General features: G+C 40.6%; 1 protein-coding gene and 1 long non-coding RNA gene across 2 annotated transcripts in view; one reads left to right on the forward strand and one right to left on the reverse strand.

The window, feature by feature from the left end:
* The window catches only part of TMEM267 (transmembrane protein 267), a 32,114-nt gene extending 17,670 nt beyond the window's left edge, over nt 1-14,444 (reverse strand). The window contains exon 1 of the mRNA XM_032136120.2: nt 14,403-14,444. The gene's annotated coding sequence lies outside the window, so the exon portion shown is untranslated. The remainder of the gene's footprint in view (nt 1-14,402) is intronic.
* LOC131381624 (uncharacterized) lies at nt 14,276-16,634 on the forward strand. The gene is made up of 2 exons (XR_009210496.1): nt 14,276-14,584; nt 14,722-16,634. It is a non-coding gene; the product is annotated as an uncharacterized LOC131381624 (long non-coding RNA).
* Nucleotides 16,635-16,741: the final 107 nt, after the last annotated feature.

Consider the following 16,741-nt stretch of genomic DNA (forward strand, 5'->3'; position numbering starts at 1 on the left):
CCCTGCCTTGAAGGACAGGACCCAAAACTGGCAGCATTCATCACCTGCTAACTGAAGAGCCCTTGGGACCTGAAAAACCAGCAGTGATACGCAGGTACTACATCAATGGCCTTGCGTGAGACCCTTGAGACTTGCTGGCTTCAGGTGAGACTCAGCACATTATCAGCTGTGGTGGCTATGGGAAAAAAATCCCTCTGTTTGACAAAAGCAGAAGGAAAACTAAAGGGGACTTTGTCTTTCACCTTAGGTACCAGCACAGGCATAGGAGGATAGAGCACCAAGTGAGCTCTTGGGGTTCCTGATTCCAGGATATGACTCTTGGATGGCATTTCTAGACCTGCCCTGGGCCAGAGAGGAGCCCACTGCCCTAAAGGGTGGGTCTCAGGCCAGGCAGCATCCACCACAAACTGACTTAAGAGACCTTGTGCCTTAAGGGGCATCAGCAGTGTTCTGGCAGTATTCTTTGCGACCTGGGGTGGTGGTGGCTATGGAGTCAGGCTCCTCTGTCTTTGGAAAGGGGAGGGAAAAGTGGGAATAACTGCATCTTGTGGTTTGAGTGCCAGCTCAGCTGCAGTGCAATAGAACATCAGGTAGACATCTAAGGTTTTTGACTCTAGTCCCTGACTCCCAGATGGTATCTCTAGACCCACCCAGGGCCTGGCGGACCTCACTGCCCTGAAAGGAAGGACATAGGCCTGGCTGGCTTTGCTACTGGCTGATTGTAGAGTCCCAGGGCCTAGAGCAAACATAGGCAGTAGCCAGGAAGTGAATATAGCAGGCATTGTGTGAGACCAAGTGCCATGCTGGGTTCAGGTCTGACCCAGCACAGTCATGGTAGTTGTGGCCACAGGGGTGCTTGGGTTACTTCACCCTAGCTTTAGGTGGCTCAGAACACAGAGAGAGACTCTTTCTTTGAGAGAAAGTAAAGGAAGAGAACAAGAGTCCTTGCCTGGTAATCCAGAGAATTCTCCCATATCTTGTCCATGACCATCAAGGCAGTACCTCTATGAGTCTGCAAGAACCACAGCATTACTGGGCTTGGAGTGTCCCCTAAAGCAGATATAGCTTAGATTATAACACCAAAGTCCTTTCAAATATCTGGAAAACCTTCCCAAGAAGGCCGGGTACAAACAAGCCCCAACAATGAAGACTACAATAAATACCTAAGTCATCAATTCCCAGATACTGAAGAACATCTACTAGCATCAACACCATCCAGGAAAACATGACCTCACCAAACGAACTAAATAAGGCACTAAAGACCAATCTTGGAAAACAGAGAAATGTAAATTTTCAGACAGAGAATTTAAAATAGCTGTGTTAAGGAAATTCAAAGAAATTCAAGATAACACAGAAAAGGAAGTCTATCAGATAAATTTAACAAAGAGATTGAAATAATTAAACAGAATCAAGCCGAAATTCTGGAGCTGAAAAATGCAATTGGCATACTGAAAAATGCACCATAGTCATTTAATAGCAAAACTGATCAAGCAGAAGAATTAGTGAGCTTGAAGCCAGGCTATTTGAAAATACAGTCAGAAGAGGCAAAAGAAAAAAGAATAAAAAACAATGAAGCACACATACGGATCTAGAAAATAGCCTTAAAAAAGCAAATTTAATAGTTGTTGGCTGTAAAGATGAGACAGAGGAAGAGATAGGGGTAGAAAGTTTATTGAAAGGGATAACAGAGAACTTCTCAAACTTAGATATCACTATCCAAGTACAAGAAGCTTGTAGAACACCAAGCAGATTTAACCCAAAGAAGACTACCTTAAGGCATTTAATAATAAAACTCCCAAAGGTCATGGATAAAGTAACAATCCTAACTATAGAGCTCCAGTACATCTGGCAGCAGACTTTTCAGTGGAAACCTTTTCAGGCTAGGAGAGAGTGGTAGGACATCTTAAAAGTGCTGAAGGAAAAAAAACTTTTATATTAGAATAACATATCTGGCAAAAATATCCTTCAAACATGAAGGAGAAATAAAAACTTTCCCAGACAAACAAACACTGAGGGATTTCATCAACACCAGATCTGTCCTATAAGAAAAGCTAAAGGGAGAACTTCAGTCAGAAAGAAAAGGATGTTAATGAGCAATAAGAAATAATTTGAAGGTATAAAACTCACTGGTAATAGTAAGTACACACAAAAACAGAATATGATAATACTGTAAATGTGGAATGTAAACTACTCTTATCCTAAGTAGAAGGAATAAATGATGAGCCAATGAAAAATAATGCCTACAGTTTTTCAAGACATAGTACAATAGGACATAAATAGAAACAACAAAAAGTGAAAAAGTAGGCGGGGGGGATGAAGTTAAAGCAGAGTTTTTATTAGTTTTCTTTTTGCTGTTTATTTGTTTATGCAGACAGTGTTAAGTTGTTATCAGGCAAAATAATGGGTTGTAAGAGTATCTACAAACCTCGTAATAACCTCAAACCAAAAAAACATGCAGTGAATACACAAAAAATAAAAAGCAAGAAACTAAATCACATCCCCAGGGAAAATCATTTTAACTAAAGGAAGACAGGAAGGAAAGAAAGAAGGAAGAGGCCAGACGCAGTGGCTCATGCCTGTAATTTCAGCACTTTGGGAAACCAAGATGGGTGGATCATTTGAGGTCAGGAGTTTGAGACTAGCCTAGCCAACATGGTGAAATCCCGATTCTACTAAAAATACAAAAATTAGCTGCATGTTGTGGCACACATCTGTAGTCCCAGCTACTTGGGAGGCTGAGGCAGGAGAATTGCTTGAACCTGGGAGGTGGGGGTTGCAGTGAGCTGAGATTGTGCCATTGCACTCCAGCCTGGGCAACAGAGAGAGACATTGTCTCAAAAAAAAAAAAAGGAAGAAAAGACCATAAAACAACCAAAAAATAAACAACAAAGTGGCAAGAGTAAGTCCTTACTTATTAATGATAACATTAAATATAAATGGACTAAATAATCAAAAGCCATAGACTGGCTGAATGTAAGAAAAACCAAGACCTATTGATCTGTTACCTACAAGAAACACACTTTACCTATAAAGACACACATAGACTGAAAGTAAAGGGATGGGAAAAGATATTCCATGTTAATGGAAGCCAAAAAAGAGCAGGAATAGCTATACCTATACTAAACAAAATAGATTTCAAGACAAAAAGTATAAGAGACAAGGTCACTGTATAATGACAAAGATGTAATTTCCATAAGAGGATATAACAATTTTAAATGTATGTGCAACCAACACTGCAGCACCCAGATATATAAAGGAAATGTTATTAGAGCTAAAGAGAGAGATAGGCCCCAATATAATAATAGTTGGATACTTCGACACCCCACTTTTGGCATTGGACAGATCTTCCAGACAGAAAATCAACAAAGAAACATCAGACTGTGAAAGGAAAATATCTTGGGTCCTTTCAAGCTGGGAACCACTCAGGGCAAATCTGCCTCTCATTCTATTCAAGTCATCCCTTTGCTCGTAGAGATAGATACATATTCTGAGTGCCTTCTTGGGAAAGACTTATTATAAACTCAAAAGAATGCAACCATCTGTCTCTCACCTACCTGTGATCTGGAAGCCCTCAGTGGTGGGGGCCTTACTTTGAGCTGTATCTGCCTTTCTGGATGGAACTAATGTACTTCTTACATATTGATTTGTTGTACCCAAGCAAGTTAGAAAAAAGCCACACTTTGAGAAGAATTAAGAGTCCTTTATTAGCCGGCGACCAAGAGATGGCTAACGCTCAAAATTCTCTCGGCCCCGAGGATGGGGCTTGATTAACTTTTATACCTTGGTTTAGGAAGGGGAGTCGGGGGGGTGTCTAGTTAAAACAATTTTACAGAAGTAAAGTAGGCAAAAAGTTAAAAGGATAAATGGTTATAGGAAAGTAAACAGTTCCAGGTGCAAGGGCTTTAAGACTATTACAAGGTGATAGATGCGAGGCTTTGGGCGTTATCAATCAGATGAATTCCTGGGAACTGCGGATATAGCTTGACACAGTATCTTATTGGTTAATTGCATTCTTGGATGTGCTGGGAGTCAGCTTGCACAAGTTAAGTCCTTGAGGAAGGGGCTGCCAGTGAAAGGGCCAAGATGGAGTCTGTCTGGTTCTCTTAGCTAAGGGAGAGTCCATTCAGGTGGAAACAAGGCTAAGTGATTAAAGGAAAAAGGGAGAGTCTAAAAATAGGGTTAGTAAAAATGAAGTTGGGCATTACAGATTGATGTCTTCTGTCTCCCTAAAATATATAAAACCAAGCTGCACCCTGACCACCTTGGGCACATGTCATCAGGACTTCCTGAGGCTGTGTCATGGGTGCATCCTCAACCATGGCAAAATAAACTTTCTAAATTAACTGAAACCTGTCTCAAATTTTTGGGGTTCACAAGACTTAATCTGCACTACAGACCAAATCGATCTAATAAATATTTACAGAACATTTCATCTAAGAGCTGCAGAATATACATTCTTTTCCTCAGCACATGCATATTCTCAGGGATAGACTATACAAAACAAGTCTTAAAACATTAAAAAAATTGAATTAATATCAAGCATCTTCCCTGACCACAGTGGAATAAAACTAGAAATTAATAACAAGAGGAATTTTGGAAACTATACAAATACATGGAAATAAAACAATATTCTCCTGAATGACCAGTGAGTCAATGAAGAAATTAAGAAGGAAATTTAAAAATTTCTTGAAACAAGTAATAATGGAAACATAATATATCAAAACCTAAGGGATATGGCAAAAGCAGTACTCAGGTAACTTTACAGCTATAAATGCCTACATCAAAAAAGAGGAACTTCGTATGAACAATTTAATAGTGCATCTTAACTAGAAAATCAAGAGCAAAGCAAGACCAAAATTAGTAGAAGAAATAAAAAAGATCAGAGAACAAATAAATGAAATTGAAATAAAAAAATACAAAAGATTAATGAAACATAAGGTTGTTTTTTGGAAAAGTTAAACAAAGACACACAAAAAAGAAAACTAAAGGCCAATATCTCCGATGAATATTGATGCAAAAATTCTCAATAAAATACTAGCAAAGTGAATTCACCAATACATTAGAAAGATCATTCATCATGACTAAGTGGGCTTTATCCCTGGGATGCAATGATGCTTCAACATATGCAAATCAATCAGTGTGATACATCATCTCAATAGAATGAAGGACAAAAACCATATGATCATTTCAATTGATGCTGAAAAAGGGCTAAGTAAAATTCAACATTTATTTGTTTTAAAAACCCTAAAAATAACTGGGTATGGAAGGAACATACCTCAACATAATAAAAGCTGTATATGACAGATCCATAGCTAATATCATACTGTGAAAGGAAAATAAATCTTGGGACCCTGAAATCACTAAGTCAAGAGAAAAGTAAACTTGGGAACTATGTCAGGTAAACCTGCCTCCCATTTTATTCCCAAATAAGATAGCTACAAAGATAAAAAGCTACATACCTCCCTCACAATTTGCCCAGAAGGAAATTCCTTGTGGATCTCAAGATCTTTACCCTGAAAGAGTTCCATTGAATTTCACCCTGGCAACATAAACTGATGGCTTATCTTCACAGGTGCAGGACAGTAAATCCTCCCCCTGCTCACCTGAGACAAATGGATATCTGATTGCTTCCTTTGCCCTATTTATGTAAAAATGCAGATTCACTGAGCCAGACAAAATTGTGTATTTAGTAAAAGGCTGGGCCAGGACTCAAAATAATGCAACCTTTTGTCTCTTATCTACCTATGACCTGGAAGTCTTCCCTTTGAGTTGTCCCACCTTTCCAGAAGGAACCAACATACATCTTTTTTGTTTTGTTTTGTTTTCAGATGGAGTCTCGCTCTGCCACCTCAAGGCTGGAGTGCAGTGGTGCAATCTCAGCTCACTGCAACCTCCACCTCCCAGGTTCAAGTGATTCTTGTGCCTCAGCCTCCCAAGTGGCTGGGATTACAGGTGCACACCAGCATGCCCAGCCAATTTTTGTATTTTTAGTAGAGATGAGGTTTCACCATGTTGGCCAGGCTGCCTCAAACTCCTGATCTCAAGTGATCCACTGCTTCAGCCTCCGAAAGTGCTGGGAGTACAGATGTGAGCCACCACGCCCGGCCCCAACGTACATCTTACACACACTGATTGATGTCTCATGACTCCCAAAATGTATAAAAGCAAGCTGTACCCTGACCACTTTGGGCACATGTCATCAGAGCCTCTTGAGGCTGTGTCACGGGCACATCCTTAACCTTGACAAAATAAACTTTCTAAACTGATTGAGAGCTGTCTCAGATATTTTATGTTCACAACACCGAATGGGGGAAAATTGAAAGCTTTTCCTCTAAGATCTGGAACAAGATAAGGATGATGCCCATTGTCATCACTGTTATTCAGCAGTAATAGACATCCTAGCTAGAGCAATCAGATAAGAGAAAGATATAAAAGGCATCCAAATTGGAAAGGATGAAGTCAAATTAGCCTTGTTTGCGGATGATATGATCTTATATTTGGAAAAACCTAAAGACACGACAAGAAAACTATTAAAACTATTAAACTAGAAAAGCATGAGCAAAACAAGCCCAAAATTAGTAGAAGAAAAGAAATAATAAAGATTAGAGAATAAATAAATAAAATTGAAATAAAAAAATACAAAAGATCAATGAAACACAAGGTTGGTTTTTTTAAAAGTTAAACAAAATTGGCAAAACTCTAGCCAGACTAAGAAAAAAAGAGGGAAGATAAAAGAGAGAAGATAAACAACTTCAGTAAAGTTGCAGGATACAAAAGCAACATACAAAAATCACTAGCATTTCAATACGACAATATTGAACAGTGTGAAACAGAAATTTTTAAAGTAATTCCATTTATAATAGCCACACATAAAATTAAATACCTAGGAATTAACCAAGAAGTGAAAGATTTCTATAATGAAAATTATAAAACAGTAAAGAAAGAAATTGAAGAGGACACCAAAAAATGGAAAAATAATCCATGTTCATGGACTGGAGGAATCAATATTGTTAAAAAGTAGCATAATGTGAGTACATAAAGGTGAATACAAAATCGAGAACCAGACCCAGTATTTATATGGTGGGGAGAAATGTGTACATAATTCTGAATTGGTAGAGGAATGATGTAATATTTGACCCAGATCTTGTTATCAACTATGGTTCCAAGTGCAAGAAGGGCAAAAACAGTTTTGTATAAGTAAAAAAAAAACTTATTAAAATTTTTGAGGCCAGGTGTAGTAGCTCCCACCTGTAATCCCAGCACTTTGGGAGGCCAAGGCAGGAGGATTGCATGAGTCTAGGAGTTTGAAACCAGCCTGGGCAACACAGACTGTCTGTACTAGAAATAAAAAAAAATAGCCAGGCATGGTAGTGTACACCTGTAGTCCTAGTTACTCGGGAGGCTAAGGTAGAAGGATCACATGTGTCTAGGAGTTTGAAGCTGTAGTAAAGAACTACGATCGCCCTACTGCACTCCAGCCTAAATGACAGGGTGAGACCCTGTCTGAAAAACAACAACAAATAAGGAAATGGGGAAATCACAGACTTGTCAGGTTTTGAAAACCAGGCTTCAAAACTATCCCTCAAGACCTTCAGTTAAAATGACACCAGACACAGGCCGGGAGCGGTGGCTCACGCCTGTAATCCCAGCACTTTGGGAGGCCGAGGCGGGCGGATCACGAGGTCAGGAGTTCAAGACCAGCCTGACCAACGATCAGAGACCGTGAAACCCCATCTCTACTAAAAAAAAAATACAAAAATATTAGCCGGGCGTGATGGCGTGTGCCTGTAATCCCAGCTACTTGAAAGGCTGAGGCAGAAAAATCGCTTGAACCCAGGAGGCAGAAGTTGCAGTGAGCAGAACGCGCCAATATATTCCAGCCTGGCAACAGAGCGAGACTCCGTCTCAAAAAAAAAAAAGGACACCAGACAACTGTTCGGATGAAGATTTCCCTGCCACCAAGACCCGCTTGCACTGCCCAAACTCCTGTCACCGGGTATTTCCCATGGCATTGCTGCCAGTGCTGCCCTGTCTGCTGCTGCTATAAAAGATTCTTGGCAGTTATTTGTTTCCTTGCTCTCAACACAAAATTCGGAGCGGGGTAAGGTATGTGTCTGATTGGCTAAGTCTAGGTCATATGACCACACTCAAACCGCAAGGCTGGAGAAGACAGAACAGTATGTGGCCTTTTCAGTACATACAGATGGTTTCAACCTACGATGGTTCAATTTATTATTTTTTTGACTCTACAGTGGGTTTGTGGGCGTTAATGTATTTTCAGCTTATGTAATTTTTGACTTACGACGGGTTTATCAGGACATGGACACCATCATAAGTAAAGGAACATCTGTATAGAAGAACATGGGTTCTATCTTCCTTCACAATGGATTGGAAGAGGAACCTCCCAGATCTATTACATTGAACAGGAAATGACCTGTCCATACTGGTAATCAGTAGGTAGAAAAGGCTATAATTACTAAATACCACTGAAGAAAATCAATCATCAGACAAACCTAGTTTGGATAACCAACTTTCAGTCTGTATAATGTAATTTTATATAAACAACTTTAGATTTTAAAATGTCACACCCCATGTTTTACAATACAGACCATTTCTCTGATTAAATTAAGAAAGGGAATCAGTTTGGTTGACTAGCTGCCTGGAAAACTTTCATGGTTAGATAGCTTTTGTAATCAACTGGGTTATTAAATTTAGGATATTTATATGCATTTGTCAATAGAATTCTACATAGTCCAGCTAACTAGAGGAGCTCAAAAATATTTTTAAAAATCTGATAGGCATGACTACACAATACTGTAAAGCTTTTAGCTAGAAGAGCTCAAAATTATTTTTAAAAATCTGATAGGCATGACTACACAATAAAGTTTCTGCATGGCAAAGTTAAAGACAAATAAATGGAGGAGATTTAGAACATTTATGACAGAGAAAGATTAGTAGCCCTAATGTATTAAGGGCTCTTAAAATTAATACAGAAATAAGCATCCTAATAATAATGTGGGCAATGTACATAAAAAGACAATTTGGAAAAGAAATACAAATGGTCAAAAAATATGAAAAGATTTCAATTGTATTAGTAATCAGTTGAATTCAAATTATAACAATGAGATTTCAATGTAAGACTGACAAAAGATTACTAATACTCTGTGATAGTAGGAGTAGGGAAATAATGATCACTCTCAAAGATTATTGGCAAGAGTGTAAATTGGTATAAACCTTCTCGTGGTCAATTTGACTATGTATCAAAAACCACAAAAAATAAGCAAACACTTTTGATGCTACATTTCCAATTCTAGGAAAATAAGGAAATAATTAGATAAATACGAACAGCTATATATGAATGTTCAGCATAGCATTGTTTACTAGAAAAATTTTAAAATAATGTATATGTCTGAAATATGGCACTAGTGAAATAAATTCCACAAATATGCAGCCAGTAAAAAATACTTATTCTCATATTTACTGACATAGAAAGATGTTCATTAAGTATTAAAATTTAAAAGATAACCTACAAAATTATATGTAAAAAATTACATTTTTGTTAAAAAAATATATACAGGTCTATTAAAAAATCTGGAAGGCTGTTCATTTGGTTTGTTTCTCAGTGGTGGGCTTACAAATGTAATCATTACTTTTTTTCCTTTTCTGAATTTTTGGAAAATTTCAATGTCTTACTATTATGACCATAAAACCAATAAAGCTACTTTGAAAAGTTAAAGCCAGAAGTAATTAAACAACTCATACTTGATTGTTAAAGTCAGCCTCTTAAGAGTGTAATTTTAGGGCCGGGCGCGGTGGCTCACGCTTGTAATCCCAGCACTTTGGGAGGCCGAGGCGGGCAGATCACGAGGTCAGGAGATCGAGACCACGGTGAAACCCCGTCTCTACTAAAAATACAAAAAAATTAGCCGGGCGTGGTGGTGGGCGCCTGTAGTCCCAGCTACTCGGAGAGGCTGAGGCAGGAGAATGGCGTGAACCCGGGAGGCGGAGCTTGCAGTGAGTCGAGACTGCGCCACTGCACTCCAGCCTGGGTGACAGAGCGAGACTCCGTCTCGAAAAAAAAAAAAAAGAGTGTAATTTTAAAAAGGTATAACATTATAAATATATATTAATAAACACATTAAATATATAACACTAATTGGTATTAATAAAATTACATCCAATCTCATAAATCAAATTTATTGTATAACATAAAAACAATTTGTTCATAGTTATGTAATAATAGACACAAGAAATAACTTATGCAGATTCCTTATGTGAAGCATACTTACTTTGCAGATAACAACTATTTTTTAAACGATAATGGAGTCTACAACAATGCTCATTCTTGATCATTTGCAATAATGAAAATTGTTCTCTAAAGCATTAAGATGGATTATTTTCTATAGATTCTTCCAGGATCTGGAAATAATGATTTCCAGGTACTCTCAACCAAGAGATGTGACCAAAATACAAAAAATGCAAAAGATACCTCCATTACAAAGTAATGAATCCTTTCTATAAACCTCAGGATTTATAGTGTCACAAATTATGAATCATTGTCTCCTTTAGAAAACAAACATTCAACACCTGAATGGATAAAGAAGTCAACATATTTAAATATTTAATGCGTATAACTTTAAAGTTGATAAAATGTCCCTTTCAACTAAAAATAAATGCCCTTATCCATTTAGCTGGACTGAAACAGGGACACTGAAAACTTGAATTAATGGCCAACCCAGAGCAGCCGCAGCAATATTCCCCTCCTTCAGTAAAGTATGGCCTGTAAGTTAGCCCTAAGGAGAAAGAAGGCCATTCAGGTATGAGAAGAACCTAGGCTGGGCACAGACTACACAGACGCCTAACACAAAAGCTCTGCTGCCACTCAATCTTTGTTTATATATTATCACAAATTTTCTTTTCTTTTTTTAGAGACAAAGTCTTGTTCTGTTGCCTAGGCTGGAGTGCAGGGGCATGGTCCTAGCTCACTGTAGCCTCTAACTCCTAGGCTCAAGCAATTCTCCTGACTCAGTCTCCTGAGTAGCTGGGACTACAGGCAAGTGCCACCAAGCTTGGGCAATTTTTTCTTTTTTCTTTTTTTTGAAGAGACAGGGTCACTTTGTTGTCCAGGCTGGTCTCAAACTCCTGGCCTCAAGTGTTCCTCCCGTCTCGGCCTCCCAAAGCACTGGGATTACAGGAGTGAGCCACTGAGCCTGACCCAATTACAAATTTATTTTCAACCCTCATTCCAGAAGGAAGACAAAAATAAAAAGCCAATATCCACTTAACTGCAAATTTCATGATGTCCTTACAAAGCCAGTGCATTATATTTTCTTTCAGTCATGAAGCAATTTTTAATAATCACAATATATATTTAAATGTTAATAACCTTACTTTTTTTTTTTTTTGAGATGGAGTCTTGCTCTGTTGCCCAGGCTGGAGTGCAGTGGCACAATCTCGGCTCACTGCAAGCTCTGCCTCCCAGGTTCACGCCACTCTCCTGCCTCAGCCTCCCGAGTAGGTGGGACTACAGGTGCCCGCCACCACGCCCGGCTAATTTTTTGTATTTTTACTAGAGACGGGGTTTCACCGTGTTAGCCAGGATGGTCTCGATCTCCTGACTTCGTGATCCGCCCGCCTCGGCCTCCCAAAGTGCTAGGATTACAGGCGTGAGCCACTGCGCCCGGCTTACTTTTTTTTTTTTTGACAAGGTATCTCTGTTGCCCAAGCTGAAGTGTAGTGGCACGATCATAGCTCACTGTAACCTTGAACTCATGGGCTCCTGCTTCAGCCTCCTGAGTAGCTAGGACTACAGAAATGCACAACTATACTTGGCTAAATTTTTGTTTTTAAAGTGTTTTGTAGAGATGGGGTCTCACTGTGTTGCTCGGGCTGGTCTTCAGCTCCTGGCCTCAAGTGATCCTTCCACTTTGGCGTCGCAAAGTGCTGGGACTACAGGCAGAAACTACCACACCAAACCTACTAACCCTACATTTTACATGATGAGTTCAGATTTTAAAAGGATTAGTTTGCTAATAAAGTGTCATGAGCAAAGTGAAAAATCAAAAGATTACTTGAAGTATTTACATGATGATCCAAATTTAAAGCGACCTCAACAAGGAAAATTTACTGTTTACAAATAACTGTATCACGGTTTACGAATAGGAACACATACATTATACATAATGGGTATAATGCGAATGCCATTTTATCAATGGAAAGTACAAAACAGCTTGCTGATGAAAGAGGAAGGAAAAAGCTCACAGTGAACTTGGAAGCAGATCCTTCAGCCCCAGTCAGCCCTTCAGATGTCCACAGCCACTGCCGACATCCTGACTGCAACTTCATGAGACCCTGGGCCAGAACTGCCAGCTAAGTCCTGACCCCACAGAAAGAATGAAATTATTGTCTACTGTTTTTTTTGTTTGTTTGTGTTTTGTGTGAGATGGAGTCTCGCTCTGTCGCCCAGGCTGGAGTGCAGTGGCGTAATCTCGGCTCACTGCAAGCGCCGCCTCCCAGGTTCACGCCATTCTCCCGCCTCAGCCTCCCGAGTAGCTGGGACCACAGGCGCCCGCCACCACGCCCGGCTAATTTTTTTGTATTTTTATTAGAGACGGGGTTTCACCTGTTAGCCAGGATGGTCTCAATCTCCTGATATCGTGATCCGCCCGCCTCAGCCTCCCAAAGTGCTGGGATTACGGGCGTGAGCCACGGCGCCTGGCCCCTGTCTACTATTTTAAGCCTTTAAGTTTTGGTGTAATTTATTACACAATAGATATGTAGAAGAGTACTATTTCTATTTTTAAGGAAGGTATAATTGCAGTTCCAGAACCCCAAATTTCTGGCATCTATTCTACTCCAACTTTTGGTGCAGATATTTAACATCTGGCTCAGAGTCTGAGTATTAGAAAAAGAGAAATTTAATAAGTGTTCTTCCTGTATTACTTATTGTCTCTGAATAATACACCTAAGGGTACCCATTTTTCTTCTTAAACTTTTTATTTCCTTTTCCATTTCCTATTCCTCCCCCTACAAATAAAACGGACTCCCGAACCTCCTAAATTCATAAGCTTTAAGTTTATTTTACATATTCACTTTTGTTGATAAGGTTCCTTAAGAGTAGTGATCTCTTTTAAACTTGTCATGCTTAAAATCCGATGTGCTCAAGGTATTTAATAAATATTCCATTTTACTAATACAAGGGGTAATCACATAATAAATCCTCAGCCTATGAACTAAAGATACTGTTTGGGATAACTTCTCTGACATAACTGACATATTATAAATTCCTCCCTATGACTCGCAGAAGCCACTTTCTGCAATGGCCAAACTTTGTCACACCCCATCCCCCTTATAGCAAATACTACTAACTTTGGGGCCTTCAGAGTATACATAGCAGTACTTTTCTCCTTCCTGAATTCCACATATAATTAGCTGGTCACTTTAATTATACGCTATCATGTATTGTTTGCTAATAATCTTAGACATTATTTCTGTCAAAACAAATAAGAGCTGATACATTCTCTAAGTAAATGTCATCTGTTTTAACCTTCCCTCTTCCCCACCAACCTTACACATTATATGCAAAAACCCAAGGTCAAAACACGGTCCAAATTCAAGAAACTGCCTTTATTATGCTTTACCAGTAAGTCCTCTTCACTGAACTGTAGTTGCTGTAAACTTAATATATTTAATTTCTTTAACGGAAAAATAACAAAAGCAGATGCCAAATCTGATGCAACTAACTGACAAAGAAAGGAAACACAAATCTTGCTTACTTTCACTGAAACTTTTTATAGCCATCAGATGTCTGCACTTAAAATGTTTAGTTCCTATGCCCATTACGAATAAAACAAAATTCTGTATTTCAACATGTTTCAAGCCTCAGAAGTTCCCAGACATCCTTTTCTGAGTCTGGTGTGATGCAATAATTTTTTAAATGACATTTAAAAAAATGGGCCAGGCTGCAGGGAAAGAACCATGTCACACTCTCAGCATTCAAGCCTCAAGGGCTCCGGGGCGCGAAAGGCTCTTACAACCGGTTAAGGAGAGCAATGGGCTCCTTCGGCAACTCCCGGAACCCTACCCTGGGCCAGGGGCGCGGAGCATAGGCGGAGGGCCGGGGTTCTAGGGATCTGGAAAAAGCGCGAAGCCGGGGGGCGGCGCCAGGGCTCCTCGCAGACCCCAGGGCCGCGGGACAGTGCCAGCTCGTGGGTCACACGCACCCAGCAGGCTCCTGGCTCCCGCGTGCCGGCTGTTCCAGCACGCCCTCCGACCCGCAACCGGACCCTCCAGACATCAGACTCAGTGGTCCCCACCTCCGGTCTCCCACCTCAGGACGCAGTTCCGCGGCGTCCACCCGGCCCCCTCCCCTCAGTCCCTCGCAGCGGCTCAGCCGTACCCACCCCGGGTTCTCTGAGTTCAAACCAGCAGTCCCTAGAGCAGCGGCTCCGCCCCTCGGTCGGAGCCATAGAGACGTCGGCTGCCGGCCAGAGTGGCTTCAGACCACAGCCTCGGCGGAGAGGACGCCGGGATACTGGCCAGCTCCAAGTCGAAAGGAAGCGACGCATGAGTACTGTTTGGTGCGGTGGGTAGATACCTCGAGTTTCTCCTCGCCCACCGTAGGCCCCGACCCCTAAAAAGGAAACTTTTGGGACGTCAGAGTGAGAGGAGAAAAGTGTCTTTTTAGTTTACTTTTGTCAAACCTGAGGATTCGTTTTTCAGTTTAGCCGGAGCCGTGCCGCAAACGTAACTGCCGACATCCCCACGACGCACCCAAGTGGTGGCCCGGAAGCTGGGGACAGAAAAGTGGCCTCCCCGAATGCCAGGCACACAGGCCTTACTACCAGAAGCTTGAGCTAGGAGCCTCGGCCGTCGCGTCTCGAAGGTGCAGCGATACTGCCAACTTCCTTCCGCGAACCCCTCAGGGTGGGCAACGGAGCTTTTCACCAGACTGAGGGACCGGGCGACCTGGCCGACCGGCGGCTCCTCACCGCCCCCTTGGGGATTTCTTGATAATTCTTTGCCACGATGCGGGCGGATGTTGTGGAGCTACTGTTTGTAGACCGCAGTAGCGTGACAACACTTAATCATGACTACTAAATCCTCAGAAGTCGAAAAAGCAAGTCCATACAGAGTACTTTGACCCTAATTAAATCGCGCTTACAAGATAGTTTGTTTACTGGGACTTTGGCTAGGTCCCATCCCGTCTCTGCCTCAGAGTGGTGGTTGCTCTCTTCGCACCAAGGAAATACCAGCTTGACATTTGACTCTAGGAGGTACAGGCCCAAAAGAAGAGGCCCAAGGAGGGACATTCTTCTTTCCCTTTCCTACCTACAGTTTCTCAAACCAAGTGTCAGATGGAAAGCAAGGGGTGGTATCATCGTAATTATACAGTTGACCATAGAAAATAAACTTCAATCTCAAAGTAAACTCCTAGGCCACCCCCAGAATCTTAGAGTTTCTCAATCATAGAACTCATTTCTTGTCACACTGTTGGTTCTTAGCCAATGTAAAAGACCCAACTGACAGGGAAAATTAAACACCTTTTAACTCCCACATACCTTAAATGAATTTAAAGTATCTCTCAGCAAATGTATTTATAATTTCGAGTGCTTTTAGCCATGTTAAGGACAAATTTTCTCCTTCTGAATGCAGTAATAATTTGGCATTACCCTTTTGGCAGTGTGGTACAGTCTTATAATCTAGGCCTTATGGAGCTATTGAGGAACAACATAGATGGCTTCATGCAAACCCGAACAATGTAATAATAGTTCTTTTGTCTGTAGTCAGTCTACTGCCTGTAGATGCTTTTTTTTTTTTTTTTTTTTTTTTTGAGACAGGGTCTCCCTCTGTCACCCAGGCTGGAGTGCAGTGGTGCAATCATAGCTCACTGCAGCTTTGATCTCCTGGGCTCAAGGGATTCTCCGGCCTCAGCCTCTGGAGTAGCTGGGACCACAGGCACATGCCATCGTGCAGGTAATTAAGTTTTTTGTAGAGACGGGCATCTCGCTATGTTGCCCAGGCTGGTGTTGAAGTCCTGGGCCCAAGTGATCCCCCTCCTTGGCTTCTCAAAGTTCTGGGATTACAGGCGTGAGCCACTGTGCCCAGCTTACTGATTCATTTATACAAACAGAGTGCTCTCAGTGTGCTACAGAATGACTATGGAGCTCAAGTTCTAGTGGAGGGTGTAAGCCACAAGGAAACAAGCTAGACAGATTGTAGTTAAGTACTATAAAGGAAGTAAATAGGGTGATGTAATAGACTTGGGAGATGCTAACTTTAGTCAGGTAGTAAGGAAGGCCCTTATGAGGAAATGGTACGTGTTTGAGAATTGAAATGTGAAGGAATCCAGTGTCAGAGGAACTAAAAAAAAAAAAAAAAAAAAAAAAAAAGGCATTGTGCCCCTTTAACTTGGTGACGTTATCATTCCTGATCTACAGTCTTCTCCCCATTTTTCTCGTTTTCTCTGTTACTGCTTCCCTTTTATTTGAAGAGCCAGGTCTTTTATAGAAATCAGAAAATTAGAACATTTCTGGTTGTGTTTGGTGTAATCTTGACGTCTTTATAGATATGTGGTTTTGTTCTTTCCTAATAGACAAGCTTATAGCACTTTTGGTGAGCTCATTTCTGTTAAACACTTTGCAGCATAAATCTTTTCCTGTGTTTGAAAGAAAGTATCTGGTTCATGAGACAGTTTAGATACAGTCTTTGCCAAAGTGCCTGATTTTTAGTTTACAATGTT

This window comes from Hylobates moloch, unplaced genomic scaffold (genome assembly GCF_009828535.3).
Source record: "Hylobates moloch isolate HMO894 unplaced genomic scaffold, HMol_V3 SCAFFOLD_17, whole genome shotgun sequence".
NCBI classification, from domain to species: domain Eukaryota; kingdom Metazoa; phylum Chordata; class Mammalia; order Primates; family Hylobatidae; genus Hylobates; species Hylobates moloch.